The 27,323-nt window shown below is 42.8% G+C and overlaps 1 protein-coding gene across 2 annotated transcripts in view; it reads right to left on the bottom strand.

The window, feature by feature from the left end:
• The window catches only part of FBXW7 (F-box and WD repeat domain containing 7), a 541,360-nt gene that overhangs the window by 354,327 nt on the left and 159,710 nt on the right, over nucleotides 1-27,323 (bottom strand). Inside the window, exon 1 of one of the 2 annotated variants that reach the window (XM_078775836.1) lies at nucleotides 17,941-18,088. The exons of the other annotated variant lie outside the window; for it this stretch is intronic. The gene's annotated coding sequence lies outside the window, so the exon portion shown is untranslated. Of the gene's footprint in view, nucleotides 1-17,940; nucleotides 18,089-27,323 lie in introns of those variants that run through there. 2 annotated transcript variants of the gene reach the window in all.

The following is a 27,323-nucleotide window of genomic DNA, read 5'->3' as shown; positions in this document are numbered from 1 at the left end:
AGGGCATCCGGCCGTAAAACGTTGCTTCAAAAAGGGGACCACGGTGCCCGAAAAAGGCCAACCCCTGCTCTGCAGAGAAAAATGGCCTCTAAAGGTGGTTCATAATCCAATAATCCACCGCTTCCCGAACCCCCACCACAAGGATCCTTTTTTTCCCCCCTCCTCAAATGTTCAGCGCAGTTAATTCAAACCTCGAACACTACCAACATAAAGGTGGTTCTGCTGTGGTTGGTCACCTGCAACTGTATAACATGTCAGTGTATCCAACACCCCAGAAAAAAGCAACAGCAACAACAAAAGAACAACTACAAACAACCTGTAAGACGCAGATCAGCCAAGGCAGAGAGTACGGCAGATAGGTGAAACATTTGGGAGAATTGAGACTTTGATGATACAAGCGCGAGAGTTGGCACACAGTTAGAGTATGCCCCAAGGAAGATATTTGGCTAGGGGGCCATCGCAGATTTGTCCTGTGACAACAATGGTGGCCATTTTTCAAAATGGCCTCCATTGCTCGTCATTAGTCCCCTACCGGTGTACACCGGAGGGGACTATAGGTTTGCACGCCGTCCCTCCGTCAGTCCGTCACGCAAAGAACAGTTTTCCAGACTTTTTTTCTAAACTCTTAATGCCAATGATTTCAAACTTGGTACATGGTTTCCTCATGATAAGTTACAGATCATGTTCGAACTTCACAACGCTTCGATCATTTTTGACAAAAGTTATGGCACTTTGTTTATTCTAGAGTTCTCCTCAAGCCGCACCGCGCGCCCTCAGGCTCGTCTCACGAACGTCAACAGCGCGACACAGCGGGCGCTTTCGGGAGGGGCGGAGCCAAGCCGAGCAACATATATATACACATCGATCATTGATCGTGAACCGGAAAATATAATAAATTACTGATATTTAGCGACTCGAAAGGTTCTTTATCAACAACTTATTTTCTCGTGCTTCTGCTGACCTGTCCACAAGGTGTATAAATCGAAGTCCCGAGTGCGAATCACAGGTGAGCCCGTCCTGAGGTAATTAGCGATTGGGAACGATTCAGAACCTGTGGGTAAATAACCCTTTGGTAATTTCCCCAACAGTTTTCCGGACGACAGACTGCCGGTAGGGGACATGTATTGCAGCGCAATACTCAGAATGCTTGTTTTACATATATTTGGTACATTACTGTGGATAAACTGTTGTTGTGGTCATACAAGCTTGACATTTGGCACATAATTAAAGACCTCTAACTATAGGGTTATCATATATTTGTCCTGTGACCACAATGTTTTTAAAATGGCCGCCATTTATATGGTATATTATGGTATATGGTATATGCCATATGGTATATTAATGTGTATAAACTGTTGTTTGAATCATACAAGCATGGTATTTGGTACACAGTTAAATATTCTGACTATTAGAGTCATCACAGATGTGTCCAATAAAAATGGCGCCCAATTTTTAGTGCGGCAGATAGGTGAAATATTTGGGAGAATTGTGCCTTTGATAATACAAGCACGAGAGTTGGCACACAGTTAGAGTATGCCCTAAGGAAGATATTTGGCTATCGGGCCATCGCAGATTTGTCCTGTGACAACAATGGCGGCCATTTTTCCAAAAAGGACAAATCTGCAATGGCCCTATAGCCAAATATCTTTCTTAGGACATACTCTGACTGTGCCAAATGCCATGCTTGTATCATCAAAGGCACAATTCCTGCACCTATCTGCCATACGAAGAAAGCCAGGACCACTAATCCCAGTGTTTTGGTCACAGCTCGGAACATGTGCCCTCAAGGAAATCAGAAGCGATTGGAAATGCAGGAAGCAGCCGATACACTTGGCCATTAACTAGAAGGTCATGGGGCTTCACCCAGGAAGTGGAATTCAACTGAGAAGAACTCCGGCAGCGAGAGTTCACAGCATCGATCGATTTGTATGTTTATGTTGTTAGATTTGATTGATCTTTTGTTAAGCAGTAATGTTGATTTAAAAAAAAAATAATTGTGAATGGCATGATTGGATTCTCGCCTGCCAAAGTTCAAATCAGGTTAATATTTCTCTGTTTTGTTTGGCTTTGATCTCACGTCCATGACATTTTCAGCATACATCTCCATATAACAATTATTCAAATAAGAAGGAGAATTGCTTTGTAATGCATGGATGTCCCCTGCTGGTCCCACAATGAATGTTCTTGTTTGAAAGCTCTCAGCAATTGTGAGTGATATACAGGACAAATTATTTTAGGTATGCAAAGCTACAGAATACATTGCAATTTCTGAAGCCTATCGTAATAAAGTCATGTACCAAGTTTCAGCTCAATTTGTTAAAGGCTAAGGAGAAGAAGGCCGGAAAACTGACCCACGTATAACATGATATTTTCAAAGTCCATAAACAGCAAAAACTCTGTGGAAAATTGGCAAAACACCCTGAAACTCAAAACTCGTCATGCAAGTTATCATAATAAGGCCACACATCAAGTTTCAGTTGAATATGTCAAAGAGTAAGGGGGGAAAGTCTGGAAAACCACATGTGGGACGACAGATGGACAGACAAACGGAGAACAAACCTATAGTCCCTTCCAGTGAAACCGCTAGGGGACGAATAAATGAATGAATGAATGAATGATCGTTTTAAGGCCATTTTCCCTGCTAGAGCGGGGGTGAGCCTTGCAGGCCCCATGACAATCATGGTTCCCTCTTTGAGGCAATGTTTTTATGGTCGGATGCCCTTCCTGACACCAACCCTTGTTCACGCTCTTACGATGCGCAGGGATACAGTGTGCCTATTCTGAATCGGGGTACACACCGGGATCATTCATCCCAGCAAGCTGGTACTCAATTTGCCGACCTCGGAAGGACGACAGGCTGAGTCAACCCCCTGGCGTTAATTCAGCGATCGACCGGGATTCGAATCCAGGATCCTAGGATCCCAAGCCGGCACCCTAACCGCTAAGCCAACGCCAGGCTTTCGCCAGGCATTTATTTCGAGCAGAATAAATATGGTATATAATCCACCCTCCTACCCAAACACAGTTTCCTTCCATCAACAACAAAGGCATTCAACCAATTAACCCATCAACACCGATTTCACTTCAAGAGACTTATACAGAGGTCAACCGATTCACCTGATCACCTTTGGTGTTAAAATAGTTAACTCATCAAACTCGATGGTGTCATGGTTTGTGTGTCCGCTCTGAGTCTGGGAAATTGGTGGCTGAAACCCCACCCGAGTCATACAAAAGACCAAAAATGGTACTTCCCGCTTCTTTGCTCGACACTCAGCATTTTAAAAGGATAGGGCATGAACAACCATAGGTTGGCAACCACTGCACAGGCTTCGATGTGCCAAATGACCTCCTCCTGCGTTGAAGTTCTTTGTACCGCAAGGCACGTACCCACAAGGAGGGCATCACGTGATGCAACAAATATGAACTCCCATTTACACTGAAAGGTCGAGGAGCAATTTGGGAGAATATTCGATTTCAAACTGTACTTCATCCCTATTTTGCTCGCCGTATTTGCAATCGAAAATTGCTTTCATTCAAAATAAACATTACGCATTGTAAACACTTACTAATTGTCTTGTACCTTACCAGATAGCATGATGGTGCAATGAATAAATCATTTATTGGAGATGTTGTGTCGTTGTGAGAAGGAAGGGTGTTCTGGAGGGAGGGACTGTATTTTGTTTGATAGCTTGATAGAGAGACAGAAAATGTTCATTTCTTAAACATAAGTAAGATATTTATTGGGATTGAACACCGGGATCAATGACTCACTCAAGGTGACATTTGGAGTCTATGTGCTTTTGCAGATTGCTTCTCTTGAAGTTTGTTGACCCAGTGAAGAAGGGCCCCAATCTACCCACTCGTGCTGGTTAGCTCCGACATATGTCACAGAACATTTTATCATTCTCTGCGTCATATTTGAGTCACTAGAATTTGACTTTCTATGCTCCCTGGAAACTTTCTTTCCCATATATAATCACTGATTATTGGGATGGGAAGTCCCACAATCGGACCCCGTCACTGTTACCTTACTGGTAGAGGCACCGTCCGAGCAAGCTGATGTGCAGGCCAAACACGGGGGGAACATTCTCCTCTCCACCCCCTTCAATGTGTCTTCCCCCTGCTGCATCAGGAGCACTCTCCTCTCGACTTTCTGCCCGAATCTCCACATTTGGTCCCATTGCAGGCGCAAAGCTGGACTTGAGAGTTTTTTCTGACTCATTCCTCCGATTTATCACAATCGAACAATCCTAGCCCTAATTGGGCGTACTTTACTCTTACGGGAATGTCATGTATATACTTAGATATAATTATATTTTAAAAATGACCTTGTAAGTTCACTTTAAGAAAAGTTTCATTTTACTGTGATGAGTAAATAAGTTTCATAATTTACCACAAACAAATGGCTGCAATTTAATATTTGCCGATCCCATTTTAACTTTCTTTCTCGTTTTATTGGTGGTGGCTAACAACTCTTGCATCACATTTGTTTTGGGGGACAATTAATACAGAAAATCTCAAACGACCAAAGCATAGAGGTTCAACCCGAAACTGCCATGAACAAAAAAACTTTGCATTTTACAGGTTGGAACTCACAAAAAAAGGAAGTAAAGAGGTGGAACAATGAAACAGGCCAACAAACTCAAGAATCTGCAAACATTCGGTTAATGCAAACAAAAGTGCCAGAGTTGTTCTAAACATACCAAGATTTGTGAACAGTTACCACAAACCAAGGAGGAAAGCCATGTGTGTGTGTGTATGTATATATATATATGTATGTATATGTATGTATGTATACAGTCATACACCGTTTTACGCCATTTCGACCGACGTCAAATCCGACTTTACGCCACTCTTTTAGGGTAAATTTCAGTTCAGCGAACGTCATTATGTGCGACTTTACGTCACTCCTACATCATCATCTCCTTTATCTCGAAGGAGGAGAAGACCATGCCAGGCTACAAAGTCGCGAGGGAGCGGCTAACGCTAATGCTTGGGGGTAATTGCACCGGCGACTTCAAGCTGAAGCCGCTCTTGGTGTATCTTGGTGTAGCTTGGTGTATCATGTGTGTGAGTATGAGGATGAGCTTTAGGCGCAAATGAGGAATTGAATGAGGATCTTTGGAATGAACTTGGTGAAATGAGGCATTGGTCGAGAATTGTTGTGTGTGTGAGAATCTGGTTATCGTTGAACTTGGTGAAATGAGGCAATGGTCTGGGATGACCGGAGAAAGTGTATGAGTGGTGTATTGAGGACATGTGTAATGGTGTTGAGTGATTGACTTGCATGGGGTGCAAGTGGATAAATGGAGAGAATACTTGGTGTGTGGGAATAAATGGTGTGTGGAGTGAGTAGTGTGGATTGAGTGGTGTGGAGTGCCATGGTGCGAAGGAGTGGATGGGGGAGGATGGACCCCTTCACGAATACCCGGGGAAGGTAGTTTAAAGTTAGGTAGAGGGAGTAGGTAAATTGTTTGGAAATTGACATCTGTGGTGCAGGGAGTAGAAAGTTGTTGTTGAGGCATATCCTTGTAAAGCCGGTCACACCTTGACGTTTTAGCCAGCGTATGCCGACGTATGAAAAATTTGGCTACGTTAAGAGCACGCTGGCATACGTCGTAGTACGCCGAGCTCGTCGACAAATTTCGTGCATGCACGAAATTTGTCGACGTATGTCAGCGTATGACTCACACCAGCACTCAATTTTGATACGTCGGCATACGCTGGCTAAATCGTCAAGGTGTGACAGGGGCTTAAAGAACCGATCGACGTGTGCATGTGCACATGTGCATGGATTTGCAAATGCCTGCCTGTACGGCGTCGTTTCTGCGTATATCGCATCGTCCAAAAGTAAAGAAGCAAGCAACTTCGGCCGCTCGAGGAAAGAGCGGGCACGCCTACGACTCGGAGGCGAGCGTCGATCCCCGGGGCGGCCGGGTTCACGGAACCCTGAGCTCGTTCGTTCGTCACAGACGACACGACACGACCACCGGTGAAACTGCTCGGACACGTTTGGTAAAGCACGCCGTGGTGAAGCGGGCCACGGAGCCACTCGGCACACAAGCCAGCTCACGGTCGACACGTCCGTGCCGGTCACCCCGTTCGATAGAAAACAACGGAGGGACTCCCGACGGGGAGCGGCAAAGATTCAGGGCGAAGCCACAGCCTCCTCCAGTTATTTACTCTAGTTTTACGAATTACGGTGTTTGTCTTCATTTTAAAGACATTACGCCCGGTTTACGTCAAAAACCGAGTTACGTCACGGCTTATGGAACCAATTAATGACGTAGGCCGGGGTATTACTGTGTGTGTGTGTGTGTGTGTGTGTGTGTGTGTGTGTGTGTGTGTGTGTGTGTGTGTGTGTGTGTGTGTGTGTATGTATATATATATATATATATATATATATATATATCATGGCAGTTATTATAAAATAAAATAAACATCACAACCCTTTCAAGAAAAAAGTGCTGCAAAGGAAGGTGTTTTTACACTCACAACTTGAAAGTCCTGCAATAAAACATCTGTCTGGAATTTTTCCCCAAAAACGTACATTTTACAACTGTGCGCAGAAAAGAGCTGGTCCACCCAAAAAATGAAGATTATGAAATAGATAATGCCGAGATTGAGAGGAAATAAGCAGCACATATTGTTAATGATATATCATTCAGCTCTGACCATAGAAATTCAAAATGTAGATTTTGTAGCAAAATAAGTTCACTACAAGGCAGAGAGGGATGCTTCTCAGAAATCTGACAAATGTGACAATAGGGAACTACGAAAAGTTAATGAAGCAGATTTCAAGCTTTATATGCATATGTTTGACATTCCGCAATTCATGGTAAGCTTCCTGAATAATTACCATTCTCGGTGGAGGTGCATCCCATTGAAGTTATCACACAGAACAACAGTCTGTATAATAAGAAAATACTGGGAGAGAAGAGTATATTCCTTACAGGGAACGCAGTGGAATTTTTTTTTGAGGCACTTCCAGGGGCCAATAGCATGGAGAGGCCGATGATCATCGGAAAAGAAAAAAAAAGTCACTCTGGAATACAAGGTTCAAATCATGGGGTTGCCAATGCAAACAGCACCCAAGCGGGTATTGGCTAAATAAACGTGTGCATTGCAAAGCGCAAAGCAATCAACCAAAAAGGTGAGCATGCTCCGCTTCAATGGGATGCACGGTCCAAAAGGTCATTCTGTTCAAGGAGCAACTGAATGGCAAGATGATGGGCACTTAAGAAGGGACTTTTTGGGCAGTCACCAGCTACTGGGATGGCCGAGTGTTTCACAAACAAAAATCCATGTAATGTGAAGGTCATCACGGGAATGATGACCCCCCCCCCCCCCCCCCATCCTTTTCCAGCCCAAATGTCAGATCATTAGTGGTATTCAGCACATTTTGGTGCGATGTAGGACCTGCAACCCAAAATATGTGTGCAGTAATGGCTGGCAAATAAAGAAAGCAAAAATCTCGGACATGGTTGAAAAGTAGGGCAAGACGCTTATGCTCCATCACTGGTGGAATGAAAACAGTGAATTCTTCCCCTTCATCAAAGCCAATGACCATGGAGGTGAAATAAATAAATAAATAAATAAACAACAATGGCACATTTGTTCCCATTTTCCATTCCATGGTATGTTACCTTGAGCTTGAGGTATAAAGGCTCAACATTTGTTGAAAAAGAAACAAAAAAACATCCTGGTCATTCATGCAACTACAAAGAGAGAGACATTGGTATTATACAACAAGGTCGATTCAAGAGTGGGACATGCAACGATAACAGGATTGCGAATTACGACAAATGTTCAACACTGAGAGCTCAAACAAAACAGTTTGACAACAAAGAGTGACCAAAATTGAAGGCCTTTCCTCTCCGAACACCATCAGAAGAGAAACAAACGTGCTTTAGAGCAAGGTTGCCCGTGATTCTTCATGCAGCCAACAATAGTTGCAATGCAGAGCAAAGTGAAAGCATAAATGAAACATTAGGCAGAAATGCACCATCAATACACAACTGCAAATTCAATTTTATGAAGGCAGCAGGAACAATGCATTATTTAGAAGTAAAAGGCATTTTTATGAATACCCAATGTTCGAGTTAATTTTTTTTCTTCATACTTACCAGCGCCACTTCACAACACTGCCTGCCCCACCCCCTCTCCATCCCGACTATCTTCTCCCAAAATGTTGACAACCGATGCCCTTCCATTTAAATACTGATGGTCATGTAGCAAAATGATAGATCTCCGTGCAAACATGTGGAGGTCAAACATTACGGTGATTAGTTTCTCACAATTTGCGAAGCACAATACACGCAAAAGGAAAGAGACAAATTAATTTTTATGATTTTTTTAAACCCCATTAGTTTCTTTCCAATACATATCATACATGTTAAATGTGCAGACGACACCAACTAACACACGTGTGTGTGTGTGTATGTATGTGTGCATGTATGTGTGTATATATGTGTATATATATATATATATATATATATATATATATATATATATATATATATATATATATATATATATATACTGTATATATATATATATATATATATATATATATATATATATATATATATATATATATATATATATATATATATATATATATATATATATATATATATCTACTGTATATGGACATATAAATATATATATATGGGCTTATCTACGGTATTGGGACATTTGTGGCATGCCTCTATTGTTAACTGAACTGACGAAAGCACAATGATTTTTTGTCGTACAAAATATTAAATTCAGATGTGGCACACCCTGGAGAGATACCAGAGATAGTTTGGTGCAAATAAAATACTTCGTTGGATTTTTATTTCAAATGAAGTTCCATGTCCACCCTCCTCCAAAAGGGTGAAAACGTGACACGCCAACATATATCAAAATAAAACATGAATAGAATCACATATATGAGGTCAAGTTCTTTCCCTTATCTCTATAATAATAATTACAACATCATTAAGTAAACTTATCGCGTTTTTTTTTTTTTTATGAAGTCGTTTAATATTTTTTCTGAATTTTCAAAAATGTAGTGCACGTTCGTTATGGCGTCTGTCCCCGAAATTACGAACGTGAAAGATAGGTTTTCACTGATTTGTTGTTAATTTTAATTCATATTTTCAAGTTCTTACAATTGTGTAGAACACCAGCTTCATTATGCTGTAGATGTTTTTTGCGTGAAGAGATGATCGTTTGCGAACAAAACGATCGCAAAATGTAGAATTGCATTCTGTCCCCGTTACCAACGTTACCATATGTTCAATATTATGGCAGGTAGGTTTATGCAGATCCAGATGTCATGGGGATGGCAAGGCTAACCCCCGCTCCAGCAGGGAAAATGGCCTTAAAATGCATGTTGTTGTTGGAAACAAAATGAAATACAATCAATTTGCTTCACAGAATGCAAAATGATACAACAAGCAAATCATATATGACAGACTTAAGTATGAGTATGGCAGACTTAATTAATTAATAATGACAGACTGAAAAAAGTGAACTGAACAAGTGGAATAACCCAGTTTTAGGACCGGCAGAGAAGATAACTGAGAAGGAAGTTGAGGAAGCGATAAAAGCAATGAAGAGTAGAAAAGCGGGAGGGCTGACAGGAGTTCTGGGAGATATGTTGAAGGCAGCGGGAATCTGGGGGTGTGAAGAGAATGACAGAGATCTGTAATCTGGTGGTGAAAGAAGGCTGCATTTCAGTGGATTGGGAACACAGTACCCTCGCCCCTCTATACAAGGGGAAAGGTGACCCTCTGGACTGTGGCTCGTATCGAGCGATAAAGTTATTGGAGCATGGAATGAAGGTATTGGAAAGGGTGTTGGAGAGGAGGATAAGGAAAAAAGTGAAGATTGACGAAATGCAGTTTGGATTTATGCCAGGAAGAGGAACGACAGATGCGCTTTTTATTGTGAGGCAGTTGCAGAAGAAGTACATGGAGAAGAGGAAGAAGTTGTTTCTTGGGTTTCTTGATCTGGAGAAAGCATTCGATACCGTTCCACGTGAAGTAGTGACATCGGCATTGAGGAAGTTAGGAGTGGAGGCATGGTTGATCAGCGTAGTGATGGCAATGTGCGAGAGAGCGTGCACAGCTCCAAGGACAAAGGACGGGAACAGTGGTGAGTTTGAGGTGAAGGTGGGAATGCATCAGGGGTCGGTACTAAGTCCACTACTATTTGTAGCTGTGAAGGAGGTGCTGGCTCGGAATGTGAAGGAGGGTTTACCGTGGGAGTTGTTGTTTGCAGATGATCTGATGTTGATTGCGGAAAGTATGGATGGACTGAAGGAGAAGATGAACAAGTGGAAGGAATGTATGTTGGCAAAAGGTCTGAAGGTGAATATCGGAAAGACAAAGGTGATGGCAAGTGGTAAAGCATGTGGTGAGATGGAAAGAACTGGGAAGTGGCCGTGTGCTGTGTGCAGGAAGGGTGTCGGAATGAACTCCATTCAATGTACAATGTGCGCTGAGTGGGTTCATCAAAAATGTAGTGGTTTGAGAGGGTCATTAACCAGTGTGGCAGCTACATTCAAATGCAAGGTGTGCACAGAGGGAGCTGCAGATGGAGGAAATGTTGAGTTGGATCTTGGAGATGGCGTGAAACTGGAAGGTGTGAAAACATTTTGCTACCTTGGAGACATGCTGAATGGAGAAGGTGGATCAGACTTGGTAACGGTTGCTCGAGTGAGATGTGCATGGAAGAACTTTCGGGAACTGAGTGGCGTGCTGACGAGACGTGGAGTGTCGTTGAAGCTGAAGGGAAAGGTGTATGCTGCATGTGTGGGAAGTGTTGTGATTTATGGGAGCGAGACATGGGTTATGAACGTCGAGCAGCAACGAAGGCTGGAAAGGGTGGAAATGCAAATGGTTCGGTGGATGTGTGGTGTATCGTTGAGACAACAACAACAACAACAGGCATTTTAAGGCCATTTTCCCTGCTGGAGCGGGGGTTAGCCTTGCCATCCCCATGACAATCTTCTCCATTTTGCCCTATTTTCTGCATCTCTCCTTGTTAACCCCCTTGCCCGCATTTCTTCTTCCACCATCTTTAGCCAAGTCTTTCTCGGTCTTCACAGTCCTCTACTTCCTTCTGCATTCATTTCCATCACTCTTCTCAACCAGTCACTTTCATCCTTCCTCAACACATGACCAAACCATCTCAACCTGTTCCTCTTCACAGCATACATCACAGGCTCCATTCCAATCATCTTTCGCAATTCATCATTTGTCTTCCTCTCTCTCAAGGATACTCCACACATACACTGAACCATTCGCATTTCCACCCTTTCCAGCCTTCGTTGCTGCTCTACGTTCATTACCCATGTCTCGCTCCCATAAATCATAACACTTCTCACACATGCAGCAAACACCTTTCCCTTCAGCTTCAACGACACTCCCCTCCTCATCAGCACACCACTCAGTTCCCGAAAGTTCTTCCATGCACATCTCACTCTAGCAACTGTTGCCGAGTCTGATCCACCTTCTCCATTCAGCATGTCTCTGAGGTAGCAAAATGTTTTCAAACCTTCCAGCTTCACGCGGTCTCCAAGATCCAAGTCAAATTTCCTCCATCTGCAGCTCCCTCTGTGCACACCTGACATTTGAATGTAGCTGCCACACTGGTTAATGACCCTCTCAGACCACTACATTTTTGATGAAGCCACTCAGCGCACATTGTACATTGAATGGAGTTCACTCCGACACCCTTCCTGCACACAGCACATGACCACTTCCCAGTTCTTTCCAACTCGCCACATGCTTTACCACTTGCCATCACCTTCGTCTTTCCGATATTCACCTTCAGACCTTTTGTCTGCATACATTCCTTCCACTTGTTCATCTTTTCCTTCAGTCCATCCATACTTTCCGCAATCAACACCAGATCATCTGCGTACAACAACTCCCACGGTAAACCCTCCTTTACGTTCAGAGCCAGCACCTCCACAACAGCTACAAATAGTAGTGGACTTAGTACCGACCCCTGATGCACTCCCACCTTCACTTCAAACTCACCACTGTTCCCGTCCTTCGTCCTTACAGCTGTGTGCGATCTTTTGTACATTACCATCACTACTCTGATCAACCATTCCTCCACTCCTAACTTCCCCAATGCCCATGTCACTATTTCATGTGGAACCCTATTGATTGCTTTCTCCAGATCAACAAAGCCAAGAAACACTTCTTCCTCTTCTCCATGTACTCCTCCTGCAACTGCCTCACAACAAAGAGCGCATCTGTCGTTCCTCTTCCTGGCATAAATCCAAACTGCATTTCGTCGATCTTCACCTTCTTCCTTATCCTCCTCTCCAACACCCTTTCCAATACCTTCATTCCATGCTCCAATAACTTTATCGCTCGGTTCGAGCCACACTCCAGAGGGTCACCTTTCCCCTTGTATTGAGGGACGAGGGTACTCAGTTCCCTATACACTGGAATGCGGCCTTCTTTCACCACCAGATTACAGATCTCTGTCATTCTCTTCACAGCCCAACTTCCTGCTGCCTTCAACATATCTCCCACAAGTCCCGTCAGCCCTCCCGCTTTTCTACTCTTCATTGCTTTTATCGCTTCCTCAACTTCCTTCGCAGTTATCTTCTCTGCCGGTCCTAAAACTGGGTTACGCTCTATGTTGCCATCCCATTCATTCTCTGTATTCAACAGCATTTCCATATATCTTTTCCATATTTCTTTAATTCCATCTGGGTCCACAACGATTTGTCCCACTTCATCCTTCAAGCAACTCATCCCCATCACATCACACCTCTCTTTTGCTATCTGCTTTGCAATCCTGAATACCGCTCTCTGACCCTCTTCCGAATCCAAGCGTTCTCCGAACATTTTCCTGCATGCCTCCTGCGCCTTTGCTACCTCTTACTTTGCAGCCTTCTTGGCTGCCTTATAACTTTCATGCTCTGCTTTTTCTGCTCCCGTACCCTTCGCCTTCTGCCACTCCTTGAACTTCTTCCTCTTCTCGTCAATCCTCTTTCCAACTTCATCATCCCACCACCATGTTTCCGAGTGCCTCGGTGGTCCTTTTGTCCATCCACATACCTCACCAACGGCTCCCAACAGACTATCTTTCATTGACATCCAACCACTTTCAAGCTCAACCACATTATCCTCGACTCTACTCAGCCTCTCTTTTAATGCCTCCCTCACTGTCACCTCTTTCAACCTCCACACCTTCATTCTCGGTTGGTACTTCACCCGCCGTGCTCTCCTCGCACCTTTCACCCTTATGTCGCAGACAACCAAGTGGTGCTGTGAAACAGCCTCCTCCCCCGGGATCACCTTTGTGTCCCGGAGGTGCCCCCCAACTCGCCTACGCACCATCAGGTAGTCAACGGTTGTCGTCGACCCACCTGACGTGTATGTAACACGCTTATTATCCTCTTTCTGGAACCGAGTATTACAAATCAACAAATCAGCTCCATCAGCAAACTCCAAAATCCTTTCACCTTCTCCATTTCTCACACCATATCCGTAACCCCCAGGAACTCCCTCAAAACCGTCCATACTCCTTCCCACATGTCCATTTAGGTCTCCTCCTACCACAACAACTTCCTCATTTTGTTACTTCATTTTGTTTGATTGACATTTTTCGGATTGGGTTGCAAGCCTCCCCTGAGCCACCAGTGTGGCAGTCAAACTCGAGATCCTCTACTCCTTGCATTAAACCAAAAGTTCAAGCTTCCAAAAACCGCTCGGTCAGCTTGCGGGCAGGGGATAGGACCAAGGGTCGCTAACATTAGTCACCCCGTAACACACTTGGTCGAGAGTGACGTTTGGGACTCTGATCCTCGTCCCCGACACCCATACCAATATGTTATCCCCCATGGAGCTTTCTTTACACTGAACTACGTCTCAATTTTTCTATGCAGTGCTTTCGGAGATATAGAGGTGCATTTGTTTTCGGTTTTTCCAAGATGGCGCCAGTACCACATGAACTATGACATCATAATTATCATTTAAAAAATTCTGCAGGTGGAGGTGAACCTATGGTGAAAATTTACTGGTGATCAGACCAACGGTTGCAGAGAAAATCATATTTATTCTGTGCAGACAACCAGACAGACAGACAAACTGACTCAAATGCAATGCCCTCTTCTCTGGTGAGGGTAATAAACCGCAAAATAAATAAATAAACGTAACTTGATATCCAGCAGCAATTTGCCAAGTCATAAAGATTCTATTGATAATGTACCTATGTAGAATACCCCACTATCCTGTACGTACGAACGCACGCACACACACACACACACACACACACACACACACACACACACACACACACACACACACACACACACACACACACACACACACACACACACACACACACACACACACACACACACACACACACACACACACACACACACACACACACACACACACACACACACACACACAAACCCTTGGTGTCATGACACGAAACAAGTAGGATGTCAGAAATTGATGCCCCAATACAAGTAGGATGCCAGAAATTGATGCCCCGAAACAAGTAGGATGCCAGAAATTGATGCCCCGAAACAAGTAGGGTGTCAGAAATTGATGCCCCTAAACAAGTAGGATGTCAGAAATTGATGCCCCGAAACAAGTAGGGTGTCAGAAATTGATGCCCCTAAACAAGTAGGATGTCAGAAATTGATGCCCCTAAACAAGTAGGGTGTCAGAAATTGATGCACCAAAACAAGTAGGATGTCAGAAATTGATGTCCCGAAACAAGCAGGGTGTCAGAAATGGATGCGACAAAACAAGTCGGATGTCAGAAATTGATGCCACGAAACAAATAGGATGTCAGAAATTGATGCCCCGAAACAAGTAGGATGTCAGAAATTGATGCCACAAAACAAGTAGGATGCCAGAAATTGATGCCCCGAAACAAGTAGGATGCCAGAAATTTATGCCCCGAAACAAGTAGGGTGTCAGAAATTGATGCCCGGAAACAAGTAGGATGCCAGAAATTGATGCCCCAAAACAAGTCAGATGTCAGAAATTGATGCCACAAAACATGTCGGATGTCAGAAATTGATGCCACAAAACAAGTAGGATGCCAGAAATTGATGCCCCGAAACAAGTAGGATGTCAGAAATTGATGCCACAAAACAAGTGGGATGCCAGAAATTGATGCCCCAAAACAAGCAGGATGTCAGAAATTGATGCCCCAAAACAAGTAGGATGCCAGAAATTGATGCCACAAAACAAATCGGATGTCAGAAATTGATGCCACAAAACAAGTAGGATGTCAGCAATTGATGCCAAAAAACAAGTAGGATGTCAGAAATTGATGCCACAAAACAAGTAGGATGTCAGAAATTGATGCCACAAAACAAGTCGGATGTCAGAAATTGATGCCACAAAACAAGTCAGATTTCAGAAATTGATGCCACAAAACAAGTAGGATGTCAGAAATTGATGCCACAAAACAAGTCAGATTTCAGAAATTGATGCCACAAAACAAGTCAGATTTCAGAAATTAATGCCCCGAAATTTGCTGTAAGCACATTATTGCAGCACGCGCTTGGTCAACGTCACAATAGAAAATTGCAATTCTTCATCAAGTCGATGTAAAAACAAAAAATAACGCTAGTTTGGCCAACCAAGCGCCCCCTCGGTGGGGAGAGGGGCAGAGCTTGGCTTATGACTCGCCCCAACCGTGTCGCATTCAAAGGGAAATTATTTGTTGGGAATCAAATCAATGAAATTTAAGATTTATATTCCGTGTGCAGAATGGAAATTAATATCCAGAGTAAAACAAAGGGTTAATAAAAACAAAGGGTTCACAGTCGCCACGTGACTGCACAGAAGGTAAAAGTAGTCGTCTCATTATCCTGTGCGCGTAACCGTGTACGGCATCAAACAAGAAAATGAGGCCATTTGGCCCAACGTTGCCGTGGTGCACTCCAGGGTAAATTTTTGCTGCAGCCTTGAACATCAATCTTCTTGATGGTTTACGAAAATCTAAATAACCCGTTGTTGATCAGGTGACCCAACTACTACACACACCTTTTTGTTATAGCCCATTAAGGCTTATCACACCCTTCCCCAGGCTCCTCCCCAACCACAACTAAAATCAAAACTTCCTGCCTTCATTCAGCAATCTCATCATTCACAACTCCAGTGATTTTCCTCCACTCTCCTGTCCCACTTAACCCACCAAAATTTCCCGCAACAAATTAATCAGCCCCCAAAGGAAGCAATCCGAGCTTGCTCGCCATCATTAAGCAGCAAAGCTGTGATAAAGCAGGGCCCGTCTGCGGTGTACGACACCGTGCACGGCATGGCAAGAGGACCCAGTGGGGGAAAGTTCAAGGTAGTGTGCAAGGAAATGCAACTCGCCCCACGCATCTCAAAATCACAAACACAGAGCAAGCAAACCGGAGACTGCCGGAGACTGCCTTTTACATGCTAATTAGTCTTACTCCATGTCAAACCCATTTCATGGACCAACAAACAGGCCTGAAAAGGACAACTTCATGAAAAATAATGGTGGCAAACTGTGCAAAAGCAAGGATTTTATTAACACTGCACATAGTGCAAACCGTGGCCTTGCAATCAAACATATTTGATTTGATTCTTTTTTGTAAACGATACTTTTAAGTTGGTGCAAAATGAAATCAAAGAGTTGGCGAGTAGCTAAGGTGCAACCGTCCTGTACAATACAGAATCAACGATCCCTGGACAGCTATTGCCAGGGGTGATGGCAAATATGGCTGATGCACCAATCCAGCAACCACCATCCCTTATTTTCAACCATTCCCGGTCTCATTTACTAACGTACTTACAAAATGGAAACGGCAATGGATGCAACACCAAAGATTACAAAGCTAACAAAAAAGAATTATGATATTGCAAAACAAATATATGTCAATAATTCAAAGAATGGCAGAAGAGCAGAAAAAAGGGAGTGAGACACTGAGGGAATGGATAAGATGTGCTCATTGGAATTGCAAAGAAGAGCAGCTTCACCGAGATAGAGAACAAGCTCTACTAAATGTTCAACATCTGGACATTACGCTAACGGCTTCAGGAAAAAGTCAATCATACAAGTGGATGTTCTACGAGGTCGAAACAAAGCACCAATCATGGTCTCTATGGATGCAAAAAAATGCAAATGTCAGAACAACTGTTTACGTGAAGGCATAGCAGTGTCTTGCAAAGTATTCCACTGGCATATCAGCCAGAACTTCAATATGCCAACCTCAGAAAAATCATAGAAGTGTGAGCCAAAGGCAACGGTGGAAAACTAGGACACGGTGCTCACGCACAATCTGACCACCCCATCAAGCGTGAACATGCACGACAAGGCATTGCGACTCGACGTGGTACTCAAATGCAAAAAATAAATGATGGCATTGCTAATTGAGGAGCTGGCACCAAAAGACTTTGGCCAAAATAATGAGAAAATTTTTAAAATGGCCAACTACCAGAATCTGAACAGCGAAGAACCAGAGGAAGCTGAGGAGTGCCACCATTGTGTCAGTGATAGTCAGAACAGTGGAAGCAATGAAAGAAAACAATGGAGGCAATTAAAGAGAAAAATGGAAGCAATGAAAGCAATGAAACAGAACAATGGAAGCAATGAAAGAGAACAATGGACGCAATGAAAGCAATGAAACAGAACAATGGAAGCGTTCATGGAAACTTTGAAAACCTATCCCAAAAATATTACAACATACCAATTTTCAATTCGAGTTTAGTGACAATCCTAAAAAGAACCCTTGGAACTAAGATATTAAAACGCAACTTTGCCTTTAGTCATCCCATTAAATGAAGGTGGATACTTCGGCACTTGAGAGAACCATTCCAAATTCTAAAACCAGCAAATGGAGATAACCATCAATGAGAGAACCCATTAAGCAAAGTACACAGTGCCACCTCACAGAACCTCCCAATGTCTCAACACATCATTCACCCAGGACTCGACGCATCCGCTGATCCTCGCCCTCCTACGACCATTTCACACTGCATCTGGCAGAGAACACAAGCACCTGCAGGAGGTGCCAATGCAGGCACCCGACAGAGCCATGCGTGGCAAAAGCCCGAGGCTCTGTACGCCACAAATCCTGGTTGCTCATGTGAGAGTTGCATGAAAAAAAACTACCTATTCCTCCATTAACAAGAGCTCTCTCAGCAAATTACCAGACATTCTACAAATTGTCAGGCAAGCCCTTGGACATCAAAGAAGAATACAACAATACAAATTTGCAAAAGTCGATAATATCAAAGATTGCGGAAGCGGATGGAGCACTGTTGAAAGTGTCCATTTCCTGCACAAAAGTGTGCAGCACCCCCCATTGACTATCTGACACAACCTGCCACCTGAATTTAGGAGGAATATTAATTGAGCAGACTGGCGTCCAACTGTTCCAATCCATCAACTGAGTCGCAGCTTTGTCTGAGCCTGGAAGGCATCTTCATTCTTGAAGTGAAGATTCGATAATGCCACCATTTCCCTGTTGTGTGCAAGACATTTAAAAGCCAGATATAGCCACAGGAATGAACAAATTGCCATGCTCGAGGCAACGTGGAGATGAGCTCCATTTTAAAGCAGTTCAACCTGACTTTTCTGCCCTCTCTCTTTCTGCCTCTCACCATCACACACCGTCACGTGAATACACATATACATATATACAGACTTCACGGTATAATGTTGGATATATGTTCCTCGACAAGGCCAAAAAGAATGAATGTGAGTGAAAGTCGTCATAAAGAGGGGAAACGTGCTAATCAAAATAAATATGTAAGAGTGTGTGTGTGAAAGAGAAAAGAGAAAAGAGAAAAGATGGAAAGAGAAAGAGAGAAAGAGAGAAAGAGAAAGAGAGAGAGAAAGAGAAAAGAGAAGAGACAGAGAGAAAGATGGAAAGAGAGAGACAGAGACAGAGACAGATAGAGACAGAGACAGAGACAGAGACAGAGAGAGAGAGAGAGAGAGAGAGAGAGAGAGAGAGAGAGAGAGAGAGAGAGAGAGAGAGAGAGATAGTACCTGTAGCCAAAAAAAATTCTACCAAAGCAAAGTGAAGGGGTCAGCATGTGAGATCAAATTAAGTACAAGGATGCAACATTGAAAAGGAAGAAAAAATATCAAAAGGATTGCAGACGATGAGCAAAGAAAACGGTTCGATCAACATTTGGCCGTTTAATCCTACACACCGTGTTAACAGCACTCCAAGATATGATGGACCAAGCACAGCGAGGCCAACACTCTTTCTGCCTTTCACGTTTCTCCAACAATTTGCACAAAATCGCGTAACGTATGACTGTGTGATAATTAATTATATACCAGGACAGAGCCGCAAATTTCCCTCAAACACTGACAGGGCCAACTTTACCGTCCTTAGCAACCATAAACCAGATGGCAGTGGAACCATTGATGCCCGAGCATCACAGTAAAAAGAAAACCACAACTATGAAGGATGGTGGATGGCAGTAAATGGGGGAGAAGGGGAGAGGGAAGGTGGTTGTGGTAAGGAACAAAAGCCTGGTAAAGGCCGCCAGCATGGAGCTCGCTCACCACTGACCAAATCAATGAGAGAGTAAGTTGTTTGTTTGTTTGTTTGTTTTTGTTGTTGTTTTTTTTTTGTTGTTGTTGTTTTTTACAGACTTCAAGCACACACACCATAGGCCTCGATTATTTTATACAAAGAAAACAGGGGTTTAACGGATATGGTTGCCATTTGTAGCTGCCAGTATCGATGAATGTCATGAGGTCATTCCAAAGCAGCACCACAGTGAGCTGAGATTGTCATTTGGAAAAGCACGGGGCGAGCTCCATGCTGGTTCGATATAGCTCATGTAAAAGAGAACTTTGGGGTGAAGAAAAAGGCACTAAGTACCCCCAACCACATATTTTTCGTTTTTTTAGCACTCCACAACCAACAATCTCGGCCAATAATGTTAGCTGAGGCAGCACAAGATGAGAATTTGTCGATTTGGACCTGCCACTTTGCCCAGCACACTGCCACAAAAGCTTGCATGTTTGGCTTCAGAAAGAAAAAATAAACAGCAAAAAATTTAGGCCTTCGATTGGAGGAAGGCCCAATTCAAATGACGGTGGCATGGCCTGACCAAATGTGCTGAGAAATTGCGGGTGAACAGTGAGTGGTCCCAACATCAACAGGAAAAAATATATATTGAATTCCTCACCTCAAATAAATCAAATTGATAGGAAGATAAGAACCTTTGAAGAACACCAGAGTTTGTTGTTCATGTATAAAAAGAAGAACAGGAAAATGCCATAAAAAAAAAAACCATGTATTCAAAGAGAGACAGAATTCCAATAAAAACACAATTACCAAAAGAAGCAAATTATGTGACAAGGCCAAAGTTGCTTTGGACCACCTGTCATTCAGAAATTGCACCTATTTATATTAACACTGTCATATTTTACTCAACAATGAAAAAGGGCCTGCAATCTTCCTCCAACCCCTCACCCAACTCCCTCCCCCTCCCCCTCAAATCACTTGTTCACAACTCAGTTCCTTACTGCTGGTTTGCTTTAATGTAAGAGGAAGCAGAGCTGGAGCCCCCCTGACACCTTCCCCTCCCACTTTTTATAAATAAATAAAGAGGGAAAAAATGCACCCTCGGCTGATCGAGCAGCTTCTTCAGAAATTGCAAAAAGAACAAAAAACAAACAAAAATAAATCCACAAATTGTGAAGCATTCCCAGAGGTTATATCATGGTCGTTGTCGTCATCATCATAGTCATCATTGTTAACGGAGCAGATTCTTGATAGAGCAAGCAGAATCTTGACGATAGAGCGAGCACAATCTTCATGATCGAGCGAGCTGATTCTTGACAGAGCGAGCAGATTCCTGGACGGGGGTTATGTTTTCATCCCTGTCTGTCTGTCCATCTGTCTGTCTGTCTGTTAATCTGTGAGCAGGCTATCATAAAATATTGTGGATGGATTCGGACAAAATTTGGTGGACAAGTTGGGTGTGATAATGATGAAATGATTTGATTTTGGTGAACATTCGTAACTGGGAATTTTCAAAGTTATTTTTCACCATTGAGATGTGGGGCCAAAAACGATATATGGCAATATTTCAAAAAGGTTGTGGACGAGTAATAACAAAACTTGGTGGATGGGTTCGTTAGGACATTAGGTAACAAGAACAAGTGGATTAGATTTTGTTTCAGGTCCGGATGCAGATCCGGCCTGTCAATAGGATACAAAACGCAAACTTTGCAGCCTGGCGGCGGTATACACTCTACTGAGTGCCATTCTCATTAGGATTAACAATGAAACCCAGACAACCTCTATCATATAAGACCGTAATTCGTTTTTGTTGTATTTTTTGGTATAGTTTTCAAGATTCCAGTGAGTTTTGGTTTCATGGCTCAGATTTCTCCAACTACCACTTATACAAAAATATTCCCACTCCCCAGCTTCCCGGTTATTTTGACTTAATTTTTTCCAAATCCTGGTACTGATTTGGTTTGGACATTTGTCCAGTTTCTGCGTTATTTCGGCCAAAAAAGAAGGGAAAAGTTAAAAACATTCTGGAACAACACCAGGAGTTAATGAAATAATAATATGGAAGAGCTTGAAGCCAAAGTAGATACCAAGGAATATTATGTAGTAGATGAAAACCGGAAAACATTAATGAAACTTGATTTCTGTATTCGAACATTATCTCCGATCACAATGCCTTGTTTTCTATGTTCATGCTTGATGGGATGGTCAGGTCTCCAGTGCAGCTTATCATAACTGTAATGTCCCCGTCTGAAACCCGGACAACAAAGAACAAGTCTTCTGATGAATCGAAAAATTTTCCCTTAAATTTTCTGCGGTACATTGGCAGCTACAGAACTCGTACATCCATTGAATCCTGGCAGTGTGTGACTGTGTGCTTCTTTGTAGTACAATGCTTGTTCAATAACTTTGGTTCCTTCTTAAACGGATCACATCATTTGCTGTTTTTTTGGGGTTTTTTTCTGTTGCCAAGACATTCAAGATTTCTACTCTTGCAAAAGGTCACACAGCATGCACTTGGCAATAACAGTAACAAATGTATCTAGGTGCATTGGAGGATTGCCTTTTTGGAAACCTTGTGCCATTAGCAGATTTTCTGGATCAATATGTGGAGTTGTTATACCCTCTTCAGGTCAGAGTTTGGAAATATCACCGATCCCGATTGCAAGCAGTACATATATTTTGTTTCATACATCACACCTGCATGGAGAATGCAAAAAACTCTGCTTATGTGCACAGCTGAAAAACTTATTGATCAGAGCATTCAGTCAACATGGAGAACATATTATTCCAAAAAAAAAAAAAAGGGAAGCACCTGGGGAATAGACAACTCTGGGCTCTTCGTAAGAATCTATGAAACTGCTAATCATAGCGTGCAACACAAAACAAAACATCCGATTGGTATACGAGAAGAACACTGCATTAAAGCCCGACTAGGAGCAGGTTTGGATCAAAGTTCAGCTCTCAATGCCCAGCTTAGGCTGTTTCAATTATTAAGCAGAAAATTGGGCCCTCACATCAAATTGTGATATAAAACACAATTCCCTTGTTCTCATCCTGTTGACTGCAGTATGAAAAGTTCAGAAGTCAGGGAATGATGTCCTCAACCGGATAAAGTAAAGCGAAATAAATTGCGATAAGACAGCAAAACGAAAACATAGGGGAAATACCCCTGGTGCTGACCTGCTATAATAAACGGTATACTACACGACAAAGGGTATTTTAAACCAATTTTAATGGTTGCGAGGAAACGGCATCTAGAATCATACCATCATCATCATAAGACTTTAAACAAACAAACAAAAAAAATACCTATTCTGGGGGGCAATCCCCCCCCCCCCACCCCTCCCAATCCCCCACCCCCCGTAGACCTCCAAAGGATGAGTTTTTTTTTTTATGCCGTGGACAAACTTCGGTACATCACAGGTGGTGAAAGTTGTGGTAAAGTTTCTTCGATATAGTGTGTGTAGTTTGAGGAAAAAGCAAATTCCTATTTTGGGGGGTCAAACCTGGATGCACTTTGACCCACGGTAGACCCCCTTGGACGCCGTTCTTTTTTTTTTTTATGCCGTGAACAAACTTCAGTCACCACACAACATATAACATTTGTGCCAAATTTGGTCGCAATCCCATCAGTGGTTTCGGAGAAGTTTCAAGTGTTTATGGACTGACGAACGGACTGATGGACTGACAACCCGCCATCGCATAAGCTCCCCTGAACTTCGTTCCAGGTGAGCTAAAAAAAAAAACACCAAACAACTGATGTAGTGCTTTTGAGCAGCATCAGGCTGGTGATGTACGTGATTTACACCACAGGTTGCAGGTAAACAAATTAGGTACTTCCCATCTGGAAGGGAAAGTTATTGACACGGAAAGGCAAAGCATAAACAGTGTACTCATCATTCTTCCAAAAAAATAGCCACAGGCTAATAAAAGTGAGAACACGACAGGCTTGGGAAGGGTGAGAGAGAAGATGCAAAACATTGAAGCCAAAGCACCAAAACATGCTGCTCGTTGTGCCAAATTGCTCTCCATCGACCTCACAGTCAGTACATGACCAGCTGGAGCAGCAGGAAAGGTTGCAAGAGCTCAGCATGATGCGGGTAGTGCTTGGTACCTGGCAGCCACACAACGACATCTGTTACCGGGCAACCTGCCCAAAGAGAGCAAATCTTTCCAAGCAACAGACTGCCGGCTACCAATTCAACATCTCACATCAGACGCCTTGGCATTGGAAAGCCTTGTTGGGCTGATTGTGCAACATAAATTTAACCTTGCATTTAATTTAAATTTAACCTGAGGTTTCCTCCACTTCTTTCATCTCACTTTTACACTCAACAGCCCGTCTGTCAGCCAAGCTTCTTCCATTACGATAGATATACCATTTACATCAGATCATTTCACTTTAAACTGACAAACTGACAGGATAGCTCAGAAGTCATGTCCTCAACTTTCAAATATTTAGTCTGGGTTTCATTCCTGAATAAACTATAAACTGTTATCTTGGTGTTTTGCAAGCAGGGCATTCCATCCACAATTGCAACATCTAGATTAATGAACAGGTTCCTGGGTTTGATTCCAGTCTGAGCATGTAATTTTCCCACATATATCAATTTAATTATTTAATGCTGTTCATTCATCCAATTGCTTCACTTCGCCCCAGGTGGTGTTTATAATAGAAGACATGGATTTGTCCCCCCCATTGGAGGACGACCCTCTCATGTTCAGGCCGTTGGTGCTCCTATGGTTGGCAGCGAGTGCCCCGGAAGCGTTGACGGAAAGAGTGGCAATCATATGTATGGGAAAATTGCATGTTCAGTCAGGATCGCCCAGTAGGCAGAGCTTTTCACTGTTTTCCAGAGTAGTAGAGGAAATGAGCCTGAAAAATTCATTTTGAAAATCATTTCATGTTAGAGACAGGTATCCAGTGGGAAGAGTTGGGGTGCATTGGAAAAGGGTGGATGCCAGCTGAGATTTTCCCGAAAAGGGTAATTTTTAACCCTTTTTTTTTACCAAATCAGTATTTCCGAAGTGTTGAAAAAGAGAAGAGATGTTTGTAACAATATCCCATTTATTTGCCCAGCCATTTTACTCTACATGGGAGTTTTATACATCATTTTGTTGCTGATGATATTGCCTACAAAATGCATCTCAGTATTCTTTTAAAATATATATAATTAAGGGGTTACCATGGTTACAGTGGGGGTCAAAGGTCAACCTATGGCAAAAATATATAATTTTCTCACACTTTCTAATAGATAGGCAAAATGCCATATACAACTAAATTTACTGGTTCTAATTGCTTTTATTTATCAATCCTCACATTGAAGAGCAGTTTTTAGTGAGGAAAGATTGATGTAATACCCCTCGGTGGGCAATTAGTGAAGGGTGAAAATTAACCTTTTCTTCAAAAATACATAGAAATTGTGAAAAAAACCTCTGTTTTGTATTTACCGGTACACGGAATTGTGAAGTGTGATGTTATAGCATACAGTATGTATGCATTGGAAAATGTCTCCAAACCACCATGGTCAAGATTCCTAGTATTGTTTGAGACTTTATTCTGTTTGCCAACAACCTACGGATAACATAGTTTGATCCGGGGCTCCGACTACCTACACATCTTCATCATCATCCTGTGAATTGGTGCATGATCCCCTACAAGTGCAAGCACTAATGCAGGTCTTTTGTCCTGCATGGAAACAGCCGCATGTTTTTCCACAACCAGATGTGCAAAAGCAGCTCACAAGCTCCTTGCAAGCTTTTGGAAGAGGGCTCAGGGTCATCAAATTGGGAACGAGGTTTCCACGACTATCATTCTTCCATCCACTGGTTGTTGGATCAGGCAGATCTTGCACTGGGCTTAGTGACTCCTTCCAGACAAGGCATTGGTAGTTTGCTCGACGAATATGCATTTCCAGTGCATCCTTGGAGGGGGGAAGAGCATCAAGCGAACGCTTTCCTTGAAGGAACATTTCTCGGCGAACTTGATCAATTGCCGTAAGAGGGTGGTTTTTAGGTACAGTTTGCACACAAACTTCTCAGCGTCTTGGATCAATTGGTCACTAATGTTTTTAGACCCCATCTTCTGGAGGCATGCTGACTCTTCAGTGAACACTTTCAACGCAGTCTTCTTCCCTATACCGGCGAACTGGCTGACTGTGTCACAACCTGTTAGTGCATGGAATGCAATAATTGTCTGAATTTGGTCTTCTGGTAGTGAGATCTGATGGATGGGGATGAAGGGACGTTTGGATTTCAATCCTGAACTGAACCACACCTCTGGAGATAGGTGATCTCGCAGGCCCAGTGCCACAACCAGGACATCTGTGTCTCGGCATTGAAGGACACATCCCTGGCATGCAGGATGATCCTGGTGTCCGCCTCTTCATGGTTTGCATTCATGGAGTTGGTGCTCCTGCCGGTAGAAATCCATACCCTCATCAAATCCTCAAACCCGCTGGCAACAACTAATTCATATGTTGGCTGTAGCTCCTTCTCCGCCATCTCTATGAGAGATCTGGAAAGAAATGCTGCCAAGTCAGCCTTGTTGGCAGAGAGGCTGAGGAATGAGTTGAAGTTGGAGGGGAGCTTCACGTCCTTTGAACTGATGACACGTCTGATTGGGTGGGTTTTGCCGGCTCTTTTTACCCTTGTGCCAGGCTTGATGGAGACCTCCTGATACCGATCGAACACAACATCAACCCTGGAATACATGGGACCAAAGCGGTTTAAGACACTGGTACAGAATACATTGCTCAGATCTCCAAAAGTCTCTGATTTCTCAGGCTTGCCAATTGCTTGTATCAGTGCAGGGCCGTCAATGATCAAGCAGGTTTTCGCTGTACTCTTGGGAAGGTTTTTTGACACTTCTATGTCCTTGGTCAGCATTTCTTGAAGCTGGGACTTGTCGGTAGAATGGAGTTTCCCATTGGTGTCTGCTAGTGCATGTGGGACTGATGAAAGCTCATGCCTCAAGATGTCATTCAGGTCTACATCTCTCCCTCCCTGTGCTGCCACAAACAGTCTTTGGATTAGATTCCTGTCAGCTTTGATCTCTTTCTGTTTGCCAGCTCCACTTGGTTGAATGCTTACTTTGTACATCCTGCTTATTGATGGTGTTTTGTTCTTAGATAATGTAGCATGAAAGTCTGTTGACTTCTCAATAAGGCGAGTGGAGATAAATGTTTCAACTAGGGATGCTCCTGTTTCACCAGCCTTGAGGACTTCTTCTTTGATGGAGTCTCAAACAATACTAGGAATCTTGACCATGGTGGTTTGGAGAAATTTTCCAATGCATACTGTATGCTATAACATCACACTTAACAATTCCATGTACCGGCAAATACAAAACAGAGGTTTTTTTCACAATTTCTATGTATTTTTGAAGAAAAGGTTAATTTTCACCCTTCACTAATTGCCCACCGAGGGGTATTACATCAATCTTTCCTCACTAAAAACTGCTCTTCTATGTGAGGATTGATAAATAAAAGCAATTAGAACCAGTAAATTTAGTTTTATATGGCATTTTGCCTATCTATTAGAAAGTGAGAAAATTATATATTTTTGCCATAGGTTGACCTTTGACCCCCACTGTAACCATGGTAACACCTTAATTATATATATATTTTAAAAATACTGAGATGCATTTTGTAGGCAATATCATCAGCAACAAAATGATGTATAAAAACCCCATGTAGAGTAAAAATGGCTGGGCAAATAAATGGGATATTGTTACAAACATCTCTTCTCTTTTTCAACACTTCGGAATACTGATTTAGCAAAAAAGGGGTTAAAATGACCCTTTTCGGGAAAA

Source organism: Myxine glutinosa, chromosome 4 (assembly GCF_964187855.1).
Source record: "Myxine glutinosa chromosome 4, kmMyxGlut1.1, whole genome shotgun sequence".
Classification (NCBI taxonomy): Eukaryota; Metazoa; Chordata; class Myxini; order Myxiniformes; family Myxinidae; genus Myxine; species Myxine glutinosa.
Note: the sequence above shows the minus strand (reverse complement) of the source record. Positions and strands in the feature narration are given on the sequence as shown.